Source organism: Vidua macroura, chromosome 5 (assembly GCF_024509145.1).
Source record: "Vidua macroura isolate BioBank_ID:100142 chromosome 5, ASM2450914v1, whole genome shotgun sequence".
NCBI lineage: Eukaryota > Metazoa > Chordata > Aves > Passeriformes > Viduidae > Vidua > Vidua macroura.
This window is the reverse complement of record NC_071575.1, coordinates 15,381,234-15,393,346: the sequence shown is the minus strand read 5'-3', so window position 1 is coordinate 15,393,346 and position 12,113 is coordinate 15,381,234. Positions and strand designations below refer to the sequence as shown.

The following is a 12,113-nucleotide window of genomic DNA, read 5'->3' as shown; positions in this document are numbered from 1 at the left end:
GTTAATTTACTAAGAACACACGTAATATGTACATTTACAATACATTTAACAAAGAGGCAACTTTAACATTTCTTCTTTGTGACAAGACCTTGCTTTTTTCTGACAACCGACTACATTTTAAACACATACACTTTTTACTCAATTTGACACTGACAAGAAAAATACTCTCTTTGCCATCATGGCAAGGTATCACTTTAAACCTGATTTTCAAGGTCTTACAATGTATAATTCAAAGAAGTATATCTGAATATATAATGTTTCAGGATATATAAGAAAGCATATTTCTTGCTCAGGAAAAAAAAATTAGATCAGCTCCACCCTGGAGGCAGAGGGAAAGGAAAATAATTAGGATATAAATACTAAGATTTTTTTCAGATAAGAATAGACTAAAGAAGGTTATCTACAACATCTACAGATTAACTCCTACTAGAAAGAAAATATAATCCCAAAGTAATACTCTCTCCTTCACTAACACCTTAAGGTGTGACCACTCCAGGAGAGGTCATTGCTCATTAACTCCAGGGTTGAACACTCATGGGCACTTGCAGCTGCTTCTGAAGTAGTCAGCAGAGTTAAATCTGCAAACATGTCATGAAGAGAGTTATTGAAGCACATTTAGGCCACTCTAGTGCCTAGTTTCCAAGGATGAATTCACCTCTGGTGTTATTTCAGAGTGCTGTAACTTTTGACTCTTGAAATAATTTGGAAACAAAATACAGTACTGAAAATATACTCTACAGGTGGGATTGCAGACTACTTTTTAAAGTATAGTTTGCACACCCATTTCCTGTGGAATGGCAAAAGGCTGTTCAACAAGGTGTCAAAATATAGGGTGCATGGTAGATATTCAATTTATAGTGGATAATCTCTAGAAAGTGAGGTGGAAAAATATATATTAAAGAGGGATTTGAAGCAGCAAAGATGAATTAAATTTACCAACAGAATAGTTTTATTGCAATTCGTCATTAAACTGGTGGAAATGGAGAAAAAGAGTACAGGAGCCCATGTTTAAAGGACTTTGTCTAAGGTCTCTGAAAAGTCATAACCAAAGTAGGTATTGAAAAGATGAAGACAATTTTTATCCTAGCCAAATACAAAGTTGAAAAATAAACACAATTTTATTCTCTTGGCTGTATACCCTGGATACTATTGGAAAAAATTTTGTTAACACATGATAAAATAGTTTTTCTTTTAATAGGAGTCTGAAGATAATGTCTTCTATAGGGTTTTATACTTTTCTTTCACATGGCACCTTTGAAGAAAACCTGTGTCTACACTTTTTAAGCCCAAGTAAGACTGAAATAATTGCCACACAACATCTGGGAATTTCATCATGGTTAATTTCTCCATGTGCTCTTTGATTTAAAGAAGAAATTAAAGTTTATAATATAATGGGGAATATACATCCTGCCTAACTATTGCTGGGGCTTTTCACCAGAAGATGACCTTAGTTACAATAAAATCAGTATTTTTATCAGAGAGAAAAAAAAAATCACATCTAAGAGAAATAATAAAGGAGTCAAAGTACCAAAAAATCAATAATGTTTTATTAACATATGCTTCAGAGAAATATTACAACAGAAAAATTGGAAATAGTTGCATCAGAATAAATAACATTCCGCAAAACATTCTCAAAGGAAATTGGTATACAAAAGCAAAGGAGACGGAGCAGTAAGGCAATATGTGGAATAGCAGCACTGTAAGGAATTTGTCAGAAATTGTTTTCTGAGCCCAACACTGTCAGCCTTCATCCCAGTTCCAGAGAGGAAAAGAACAAGCACTTTCAGAAAGACATGGAAGCAGAGAAAAGAATTGTTTTTTAATCCCTGGTTACATCTCAGATTTGCTCTTAAACATGGAAATAAAGAATCTGGACCAGTTGCTAACAGGGTAGACCTTGCTTTATTTCCTTCCTTATTTCTAGGCACTTAGAAATTCATTGGCATTTCTTTGTATTCATTTTGGCATGTGTTTATTAGCTATATTAAATTCTTAGCTAAGGGTTTCATATACAGTGTTATCTTTGGCAGAAAATGAAAGATGTATGAACAATTTAAATACTGAACACTGATGTAAAGATGGATCATCTTGTTACAAACTGATTTCCTCTCATCAAATTGCATGGGTGAAGGATGAAGAAACAAAATGCAAAAACATGGTAGTCAAAGTGATGACACACTAAACCATCTTCCAATCATTCTCCATAACTCTACAACTACAGCATGCTATCCTGATGGCCCCATCTGAGTTGATGATTTTTCACAATGTATTTCATGGCTTCCATCCCTACATGAGACTTTATTACTATCACATAGGAATAAAAAGCCATAAAACACTAGAGTGAATTTATCTTGATCAGATGCAATACTTATTTTCTTCACATGATTTCATCATCATTCCAAAACTAACCAATGATTTCATGCTACATTACTGAACATTTTAAACTACATTTCAATGACAAGAAAGACACTGAAATGGTTACATCACAAATTAACAAAGCTTTAGCCTTTAAACACATTCCTGCCTACAAGAATCAGGAAACAATCACAAGACACAACCATTTAATTCACTGATAAAAGACAGGACACCACAGAAAAATATCACTTCCACATACATCTTTCAAGACATAAGGAAAGACGAGAGACACAAAAGAAACTGGTATAGATAAACGCTATGAAAGCACCACTACCAGCATCTTTTTCCTAATTTTCCTTAGTAACTTCCTGGCAGGCATTATAAAAAAATCGGACTCCAACACTAAGACATCTTTAAGACATCTGAGCTTAACTGCAGAAGCAGAACAAGATTCCCTACTTATGACACTGAAACAGCTACTGTCACAGAGCTCCTGTCAAATATGACCCTCTCATCCCTAGGACTTTACCTTCTTGGCTATGACAAATTTACTATAACACCAAAGTCCATGTTTCTCCTGATGAAAGACCAAATGAGACAAATTATAAAATATCCTTATTTTCTAACCCAGACTATTATACTGAGGTCCTGGTCTGAACACAGTTATTTATTAGTGTAATTACTATTCATCTTCTTATTACTACTAATTGGCCAAGTAGAAACACAAGTCTCTAGGGTCATTGAAAAGTCAATACAATAATTTAACTGCCATTTGAAAATAATTTTGCTTGTGCACTTGCAAGCAAACTAGGCTACATCAGAAATGTCTCAAGCTAAAATCTATGCTTTACCAAAAATATTCTACATCTTCCCAGCCATGTAGACCCACTGGCATGAAACCAATATTAATTCTGGTCTAGTGCTGACACTAGAACTCAAAATTAACTTGGGTTTGATTTATATACTGCTATCCTTTCTTGCCTACCAAATCCTACTTCTTGCAAAATATAATGTTGATAGCATAGAAAAGAGTGAGAAATCATTAAATGAAAGGAAGTGCATAAATAAATTCAATTATCATGCATAAAACATGCAAATGACTTAAAGACTGCATATGAAACTCTAGTTTATTTTCATTAATCTCAAATTGCACTTTTGAGGGAAAAAGAGACACTAATCTGATCCAGATTAATGCACTCCCAAACCTTCCCATTTGTTTTTAGGTGAGGGTTAAAACAGACATATTAAAATAAACACAGCTGCTCACCTCCCTCAACCCTGTTTCATTTGTGGAAGAAAGTGAAAAGTAAAAATTATATCATAGGCTCGAGAATCTGGGTTTTTCCTGAACTCCTCAGGATGGCCACTTTTCCACTGTCACTCTTTTTTTTTTTTTTTTTTTTTCTTGATTTGTTTTTTTTTTTTGTAATGGAAGACAACTTTGTCTGCAAACTAGTCCAAACCCAAGTTCGACACAGAGAGCAGGGTGGGAAGTGTTTGGGCTTGCCTAAATCACCCCCTTCTCTTCTCCCTTCCCTATCCTGAATAATGATTAAGATGGATCATTTTAAACCGTGTGCAATCACTCCCTAAAGGGGCTCCATCCAAAGCTGGCACATTGCTGCTTCATTGTGTGGGAAAAGGGGATTCACAAGTGGGCTTATGTGGCCTGGCTTTGCTCCCCCAGCCAGTAGGAACACAATACAGAATAGGGCCAAATGCCTTTAACCTGCCACCTGCTCCTGGTTTCACTGCCCAGGGATTCCCCCCCAGTTTCTGCCCAATCATCTGGCTCTACAAATAGCAATCCCCCAGCCTCCCCTCACTTCTGCTGGAGCTGGGTGCTGGTCCCTGTCACTTACCCTTGCCTAGGGAGCACCCAGGGACAAGCCACTGAGGACGAGACACCCGCAGCACTGAACAAAGGGGAGAGGAATTCCTGGGGCTGATCCTGCCCCAGGAGAAAGGCAAGCACATGGAAGAAAAATGCCCAGAAAGAAAAAAGAATGGAAGGTCCCATTCGCATCTACTGGGAGAGGAAGGTTAAGTAAAGCAAACAAAAAAGGTCACCAAACTAATTTCGTACTGAAACCAATGAATTTAGATTAGAGGCCCAAAGGGGAAAGGTTAGGATGTTATCAGTGACATAATTTCTCTTCCCTTTTGTTAAAATGATTGGATATTAAACCCCTCCAACACAATGGGATACACTTTCTGCAGGGTGGAGGGAAGATTCAAAATCTTGCATTTCTTTGATTATTTTTTACATATATTATCCTCCTGAACTACAGACATTACACCATGAAAGCACAAAAACACATACATGTAGACTCAAACATATATTCACACATATGGTTTCAGACACAGACCGACTTCTGCTGACAGCCTGATTCAAGAGAGCTTTTTATTAGAATTATTTTCTGCATGTTTGCAGATGCTAAATTAGTTGCAATAAATAACAACAATAAGGCTGAAATCTGTCAACATCTTGACAAATATACAGAGAGCTATTTAGTATACACTTATAATATTCATTGCTCCTAAAAGAGAAAATGATCATACAGTAACCAAACCCTAAGTAAGAGCTAAAGATATTCACCTCATGAAGCCATTTCTCAACTAGCCCCTTGGCACTTGCTGGAATTATTCGCAGCACGAGCTCTACTTTTTCATTTTCTGCTGACTCCATGTGGGTAATTTCTCTCTTGTGATTAAAAGTGAGCTTGTCAATTCCTTCAAAGCATTTCCTTAGGTTGGAGGTGGAGTGGATCCTTTGTCTCAAAAAGGATTCCTAATAGATCATTGCTGCATCTAGGGAAAAAAACCTGAAAAATGATAAAAAATGAACTTTAGAGGTATTTATATAAACATATTTTACACCAACACCAACAGCAGACAGATGAAATGGACTGTTTACCTTGAAAAGAATAGTCTTTTCTTCACCAGATAATCATTCAAGGCCTTCCTGAATGTCATCCAAAAGCGATTCTGCCTCCTTCAACTTATCCAGCATCTGGGGCTGCGAGATAACCCTTGTGGCATTGGTCTCCTTCACTGACTCCCTCGTTATTAGCCTCCTGGTGGGTGAGATAGAATACAGTGAATGTAATAACCATACTTCACACAACAGGCTCTCTCTCTCTTTTAAATTGAAAATCCCCTTATTACAAAACAAGGGGTGTTCTTTTTCTTCTACCTTTAAGTAGGACTGCCACATTCATTGCTTTTTACAAAAACGCAGCTGCTTTTTAAGCTACAGATAAATAGAATCTGCTAGGCAGTAATTCTGCTCAGTCTGAATGTATTATTTTCTAAGTCACTTTGGTGAGGCACTTTTTATTATGAACTGGAATGAGCAGGGAAAGTCCTTTTCTCGACTAATTATGACTATGCCTTGTTCTATACTATTAACTTACAGTGCCAGATTGGTCAGCTTTTTTTTTCCTTCCTTCAACCAATTCAACAAATTACCATGCTTTTTCTGGGAAATTAGAGAGTTAATTATTAAGACTTTATGAACTAATGATGAAAATATAAATAACACTGAACAGTGTATCAATAACATTCAATCCCTTTGATATGCATTATGCAAGCTCCTATTTTAACATCACTGATGCATGGACAGGAGTTACTTTGACACAATCTACAGTATTTTCTTCTCAAAAAGATTTATTCAACTAGGTATTTTCTAATTGAGGAAAAAGCAAAGTTGAAACACCATTTTTCATATACCTATCCCCTAGCATACTATTATTGTATTCCCTATTTATGAAAATCAAGAAAGACAGAATAGAAAGGAAAGCTATAAAGACATTAAACCAGGAAAACATCGGGACATCTGTTTCCCACTACAAGACATAATGTTGTATGTTTGATTTGAAAGACACTTGTGGTTTGTTTGTTTGTTTGTAATTAGCTACTTTAAGGAATGGCTTAGTTTGCAAAGAGGATTTCAATATTCCCCAGTAAAAATAAAAACTAGAATATCATTCTGAGGTGTTGAGGCCTTCAGTGATCCATAATGCCTGGCTTTGACCAGGTAAGTAAAACATAAAGTAAAACATAGCTACATTCCAAGTGGAAAACAACACCTTTAGCTTCATGGTTGTCCACACAGACACACCAAGCAATGAAATGTAAGCATTTGGGTATGACAACATAGATCCTTTTATGTAGTATATACTGCACTGAATGGAATTCAAATAAATAAATAATAAAAATATTTCCTTCTTAAAAATTAATTTTCAATACTTTTGAGTTGAAAACCATCAGTATGGTAGAAAAACCTGTCAGCAGAACTGCTGCTACCCAGTATTCAGGTTTGCAAATTAGAAAGAATTCTGGAAATAAGAACTTGTTCAGTGAAAGAAAATTCACGTCGTCGCATTCCTATTTCTGTCTGAAATATTATTGGGGATATTTATTGTATATTTTTCGAACACCTACTGTAAAAGAAAAATATATATAGATATAACAACAGTGACATTGCTTTAAGAAGCTAAAACCTGCTTCTTCCATGAGGTATTTCTCAGACCTCTGATACTCAGTAAATTATGGACTCTTTTGGGTTGCTTGTCTCCATATCTAGAGACCAACTTATGAATCCTGGAGTATCAGGAGAAGCCTAAATAATGTTGACTGAAAAACAGTTGGTTCTACTAAAAAAACTCTACATGTATCATGATCACATTCACATCAAGATGTGAAAGTAAATGAACACATCCCCACAAACATTTATTTAACTTTATTTTAGTACCAAGCTGAGTGTTCATGTACACTCTAATATGTCCCTCCATATTATCTCTGAAACAAGGACATGATCTAGCATATTGCAAATTTAGGTATGTTATCTTTTGCACTAAACTAATAAAAGAATTTTGAAATGCTTTTTCTGCTTGAATAAAAATATAACTGGATCTGTCAGTTTAGCAATATTTATTTTCAGGAAGTGACAGTAAGGACCCTAAAAAAATACCTGTGAATGTAAGAAGCCTTGCCACTGTAGGGTACTGTTTCTCCTAAATTAATTTCAGAATTAAAGATATCCTCAGTAATTTTGTTGAGAATGCCATTCTTTCAGGCATGAAAGACCTTCAGATTACTGATTATCCCACTTTCAACATGGCTAGTATCAACGGAGCACAATATATTTTGATTAAAAATGAACCTATTTAATTTTAGCTGAATCAATTAAACACAGTGAAATAGTCAAATTCCACCCTGTGCTCATCCTCTGCTGAGCAATCCCTGAGAGCTTTTCACAATAGCCAGGGTTATGGTACAGAGTGATTGAGTGACTTGACAAACATTACCGCCCTAGTAAAGGCCCATGTACGTACAGGGGCAAGATCTAGAAACTCCCAATTTTGTACTTTACCCATGTGACCATGTTTCCCCTCACTTCAGAAGAGAAAATCAAAATGAAGAAGAAATCAGAAAAAAAAAAAAAAAAAAAAAAAAAAAAAAAAAGAAAAACACCCCAAACCTCCTATCTTTACCAAACCATTTTGCAGCTACTCCTTTCCCTTGCAACTCTATTAAGATAGCTAATATGGAAGACATATGTCTTTCAATGTATTATTTGCATGATTAAAAGCAAGTGTTTTACAGGTTCTTTTAGATATGCATGCATTATGAATATTCTGCAGATCATTCATTAGCAGATCACATATATATCTAAACACTGACTCAGTATTTCAGGGAAGAGACAGCAGTAAAGCCCGGGTTTTCTATAAATTTAAAAATAATTTGAGAAATATTTTGCTAAAAATGTTCTTTACCTGGTTCTAGTTTTACTTCATGGGGTACAATGAGAAACAAGACATGCAGAAATGGTTGTTGATCTTTGTCACTTGAATGCTAACTTACTGAGAGGCTGTGTCTCTATTGTTTCCAAACTCATATCATAAAAACTAATTAGAAATCAATTTAAGACAATGAACTTTAAACTTTACTTTCCCCTCATTATTCTAAAGTGGCACAGCTAAGTTGGAAAAGTTTTAAATAATGGAAGTCAGTGAAGCCTAAATCACACACAATGGTGAAAGCTGAGATGCGAGATGGAGATGAAATCTAAAAGCTAATTAAATTCAACAAGAGCCTCTCAAAGGCAACATACCAGCTTAGCCTCCCATGCTAACATTTCGTTTTGAAGGGTGCAGTAAATGGAGGGCCTTTCATGGCTGCAGTTTTCACAATATGATCCACCAGCTAAACCTGAGAGGGGAGAGAAAAAAAAGATTAGATGCATGGATTACTGTACTGAATAGATGCCAAGGCCAAGATAAAAAGAATAGATAACTTAGGGCTTCTGAGGAGCTAAATTTGAAGCCGACCAGCAAAACGGATTGAACTTTATTACCTCTAGTCACTGAGAAATTCCCTAGACAGTTGGATGTAATTTGAAAAGGTCAGAAAAAAAAATTTCCTTCACAGTATTATTGCTTCATGCAACGGTGTACGATTGTGAGATGCCAGCTCTAATAATTTTTATTGACTTGCTCTAGAGAGACAGATGCACAGAGAGTCAGACAGATAAGACATATCCTACCTTTGTTTCCAGTTTTAAAATATATCACACAGTATTAGGTATGTTTTAATGTTAATCATTTCATTTTATCCTTTGCCATATCTGAGAAGAATTTCCTTGTTTCTCTAAGACAGCACAGAAAGGGGGAAGGAGGGAAACCCTGTCCATAACATTGGAAACTTGTTACAAATATTCATGTTTGATCTGAGCACTCATTGAATTCTATGTGAATCTGAAATACATAACTGAAATTCAGTAAGTGTAATAGGATTTTCCAGACATTTTTAGGCATGCTCAGTTGATTCTTTTTTCACCTAAAAGGGAGCAGATCTTACTGAATAGATTATAGGAATGACCTTCAGCATACTGACAGTACAAGCTTTCTTACCAGTGTGGCTGTCTTGGGGGAAAAAAACCCAATATATAAAAAACCTCATGAAGAAACAGAAAACAAACCCACTCCAATTAAAGTAATTCAATTCTTTGACTTAGCGTTCACAGATGCTTGTAATCAAATATGAACATTTGCTAACATTACACTTACAGTCAATTTTTTGTCATGCAATTAAAATCAAAAGAGATTTAAGAACACAAAAGAAGAATTATCCAACCCAAGCCCTGGAAAATTTTAATTAACATTAGATTTTCTTTTGCTCAGAAGATATTTTTCCTTCCATTCATAATACAAGCATATGTATTCCATGTATCCTGACCCTGAATGCACAGCAGAGGCAATTAATGGCCATTAAAGTACAGCTCTGTGAGTTCCTCTACTGTATTATTTAAGAAATATTTTGAGGGGTTTATGACCCCTCTTGCAAGCTGACTAAGCCTGTTTCCACTTGGATAAGAAAGCCATTTCCATATGGTCATGTTCTCTCCCTTCAAATCCTGAACATCAGAGGGTAACATGAAATCGCAGCAGAAGAGTTGCATATATAAATATATATATTCACTCCTCCAGAACTTTATGCCTCTGAAAGCAAGTCAGAAACAAACTGTTTTACCCAACAGAAGAAGTGACAGAGAAATTAAGTTCTCTTGTCCTTCTGACTTAAGCTCAAAGTCGAACTCATGTACCCTATCAATCTTTTGCCAAAAAAACCCTTATTCATCATGAAAAAATATTTGTTCAAGACACAAACATTTAATGTCCGAACTCAATTTTCCAAAAATATTCCCCCATCAACATATTTTGATGCCATTTGCAACAAATTAACACTATGCCATGTCATTCCATGTTTATAAGACACTCACTACCTTTGTTGCTATTCCTTTTGTCCCGTCTCCTCAAGGGCAGTACACGTAACAGACAAGTAACTTGAATTCCATATGTACCACATATGGAAGGGGTAGATCTTTAAAATGTTCCATATGACATCCCTCTCACTCTAAGACAAAAAATGTGTGAGAAGCTGATCCTATTTAACCCTTACACACAGGTGACAGCACTCTCCACCTTTTTATAATAATTTTTATGGTACTGTTTGCCTCCCATATGACTATTAGCCATGCTGATGGTAAAATTGAACAAAAATCAAAATATTACTAACTTGCACTTTAACAATAGGTTTAATTAACCACCAAAACAGTTTGCTCAGAAAGGTGAGAAATGTTCAGTTACTTCTAATCAGGATTTCATTTTAAACAATATTCTCACAGTTTAACAACAAGTTGTTTGGTTAGGTGCAAGAATCACACTTCTTTCCTTTCCAGCCTTTAAAACTACATTGTTGTGATGCAAGTGGAACACCAGTTGCTGTAACGGGATCCCACCAGTAGGATGTCTTACTTTTTGTTTTTCTGTGTGTGACCAGGAGACCATGGCATTTATATATATTCAATTTGAAAATTAAGACCTTGCAATTCTGTGTCCTAACAATGAAAGAATTATAGGTGCCTTTGTCTTGTGAACACTAGATTACTGAAACCCATCCAGCATGTGATTTTAGCCAATTGAAAAAACATGAATCCACACAATATTTATTTTTCTGTTGGAAGCACATAACCATGAGCGCTACAAGACAGGTCTTCCCTGTAAGGTCTTTCACATCAATGAATCCTGCCCTTCATTTCTGAAACAAAGCTCCTTCTCCCCAAACAGTTGTAACAAAGGAAAATGCCATTTGTCTGTCCTGACCAAAAGCCAGAGTCCTCACAGGACTTGAGGGAGGGCTGCATTCTCATATTTTTTTACCAAGATTAGATATCACCCATGTATTCCTCAGTTTTGTTCTGACCAGCTGACACGCCTAAGCTGTATCCCTCTTCTTAAGAGGAAAAAGGCCAATCAAACAAAAAACCCCAGAAAAACTAGAAAAACAAAAAGCTGGCTTCAGAGCATGTCCCAAACACAATGCTAGTTTTAGATGAGCTCCAACATAACTTCAACCTGCAGCAGGCCATGTCGCTCACACACATAGCTCATGCAAAAGAATTAGGTAACTATTTTACAGATGAGGAAGAAATGCTTGAGAGATGGATGAGAGTAAAATTACTAATACTAACTCCAGAAAGTAGTGTTAAGTGGTGGCTACCAGTTTTACTACTTTCAAGTACTCCAACAGGTCTTCTTTCTGAATGAACTAGCCACAGGAAAAGGCTGGTGAACTTGTTTGTTTGTGTGCTTTTGGTTTTTTGTCACGCTCAATATAAAAAGTTTCTCAATGAAGACATAGGAAATATTTCAGCATCTTACATCATACAAGCTAAACTTGTTTTGTATCCTTCAGAATAGGTCCCAAATATTGATGGCCTTAAAGGTCTTTTCCAACTTAATGATTCTATGACTCTTTGTCAGATAATTACTTAGCAAACATTTGCTTTCTCTTAAAAGCCATTCTATGATGTGTGTAATTTGAACCTGTAATTTTTTGCTATACAGAAGAAATAAAGCACTCTCAAAAAAGGCTGCAATACATTTACTAGATACAATGTTTATGTCTTGAATGGCAACTCATTCTTAAAATAAAACAGACCTTATTCAAGATATAGGGAAAAAAACCCACTTTTGGATTTACTATGTATAATAGTATATTTTGCCAAATTCTCTCATGTGAGCACTGATTCAGCTTTAATATAATTAGACTTAACATGCAAAAAATTAGGTTTGAGAACAGTGAAATGCAATTAAAATACCATATGTACTGAAGCAGAGATAACATTTTATGTATGTTTAGTGGGAAGAAAGAGAAAATCCTTTCTTGTTATTAAAGTTATAATGAAGGGA

The 12,113-nt window shown here is 35.6% G+C and overlaps 1 long non-coding RNA gene across 1 annotated transcript; it reads right to left on the bottom strand.

Annotated features, from left to right (window-relative positions):
* Positions 1-1,525: 1,525 nt before the first annotated feature.
* On the bottom strand, positions 1,526-8,550 carry LOC128807559 (uncharacterized). The gene is made up of 3 exons (XR_008437194.1): positions 8,474-8,550; positions 5,273-5,432; positions 1,526-5,180 (listed from the first exon to the last, which is right to left on the bottom strand). It is a non-coding gene; the product is annotated as an uncharacterized LOC128807559 (long non-coding RNA).
* Between the last annotated feature and the right edge of the window lie 3,563 nt (positions 8,551-12,113).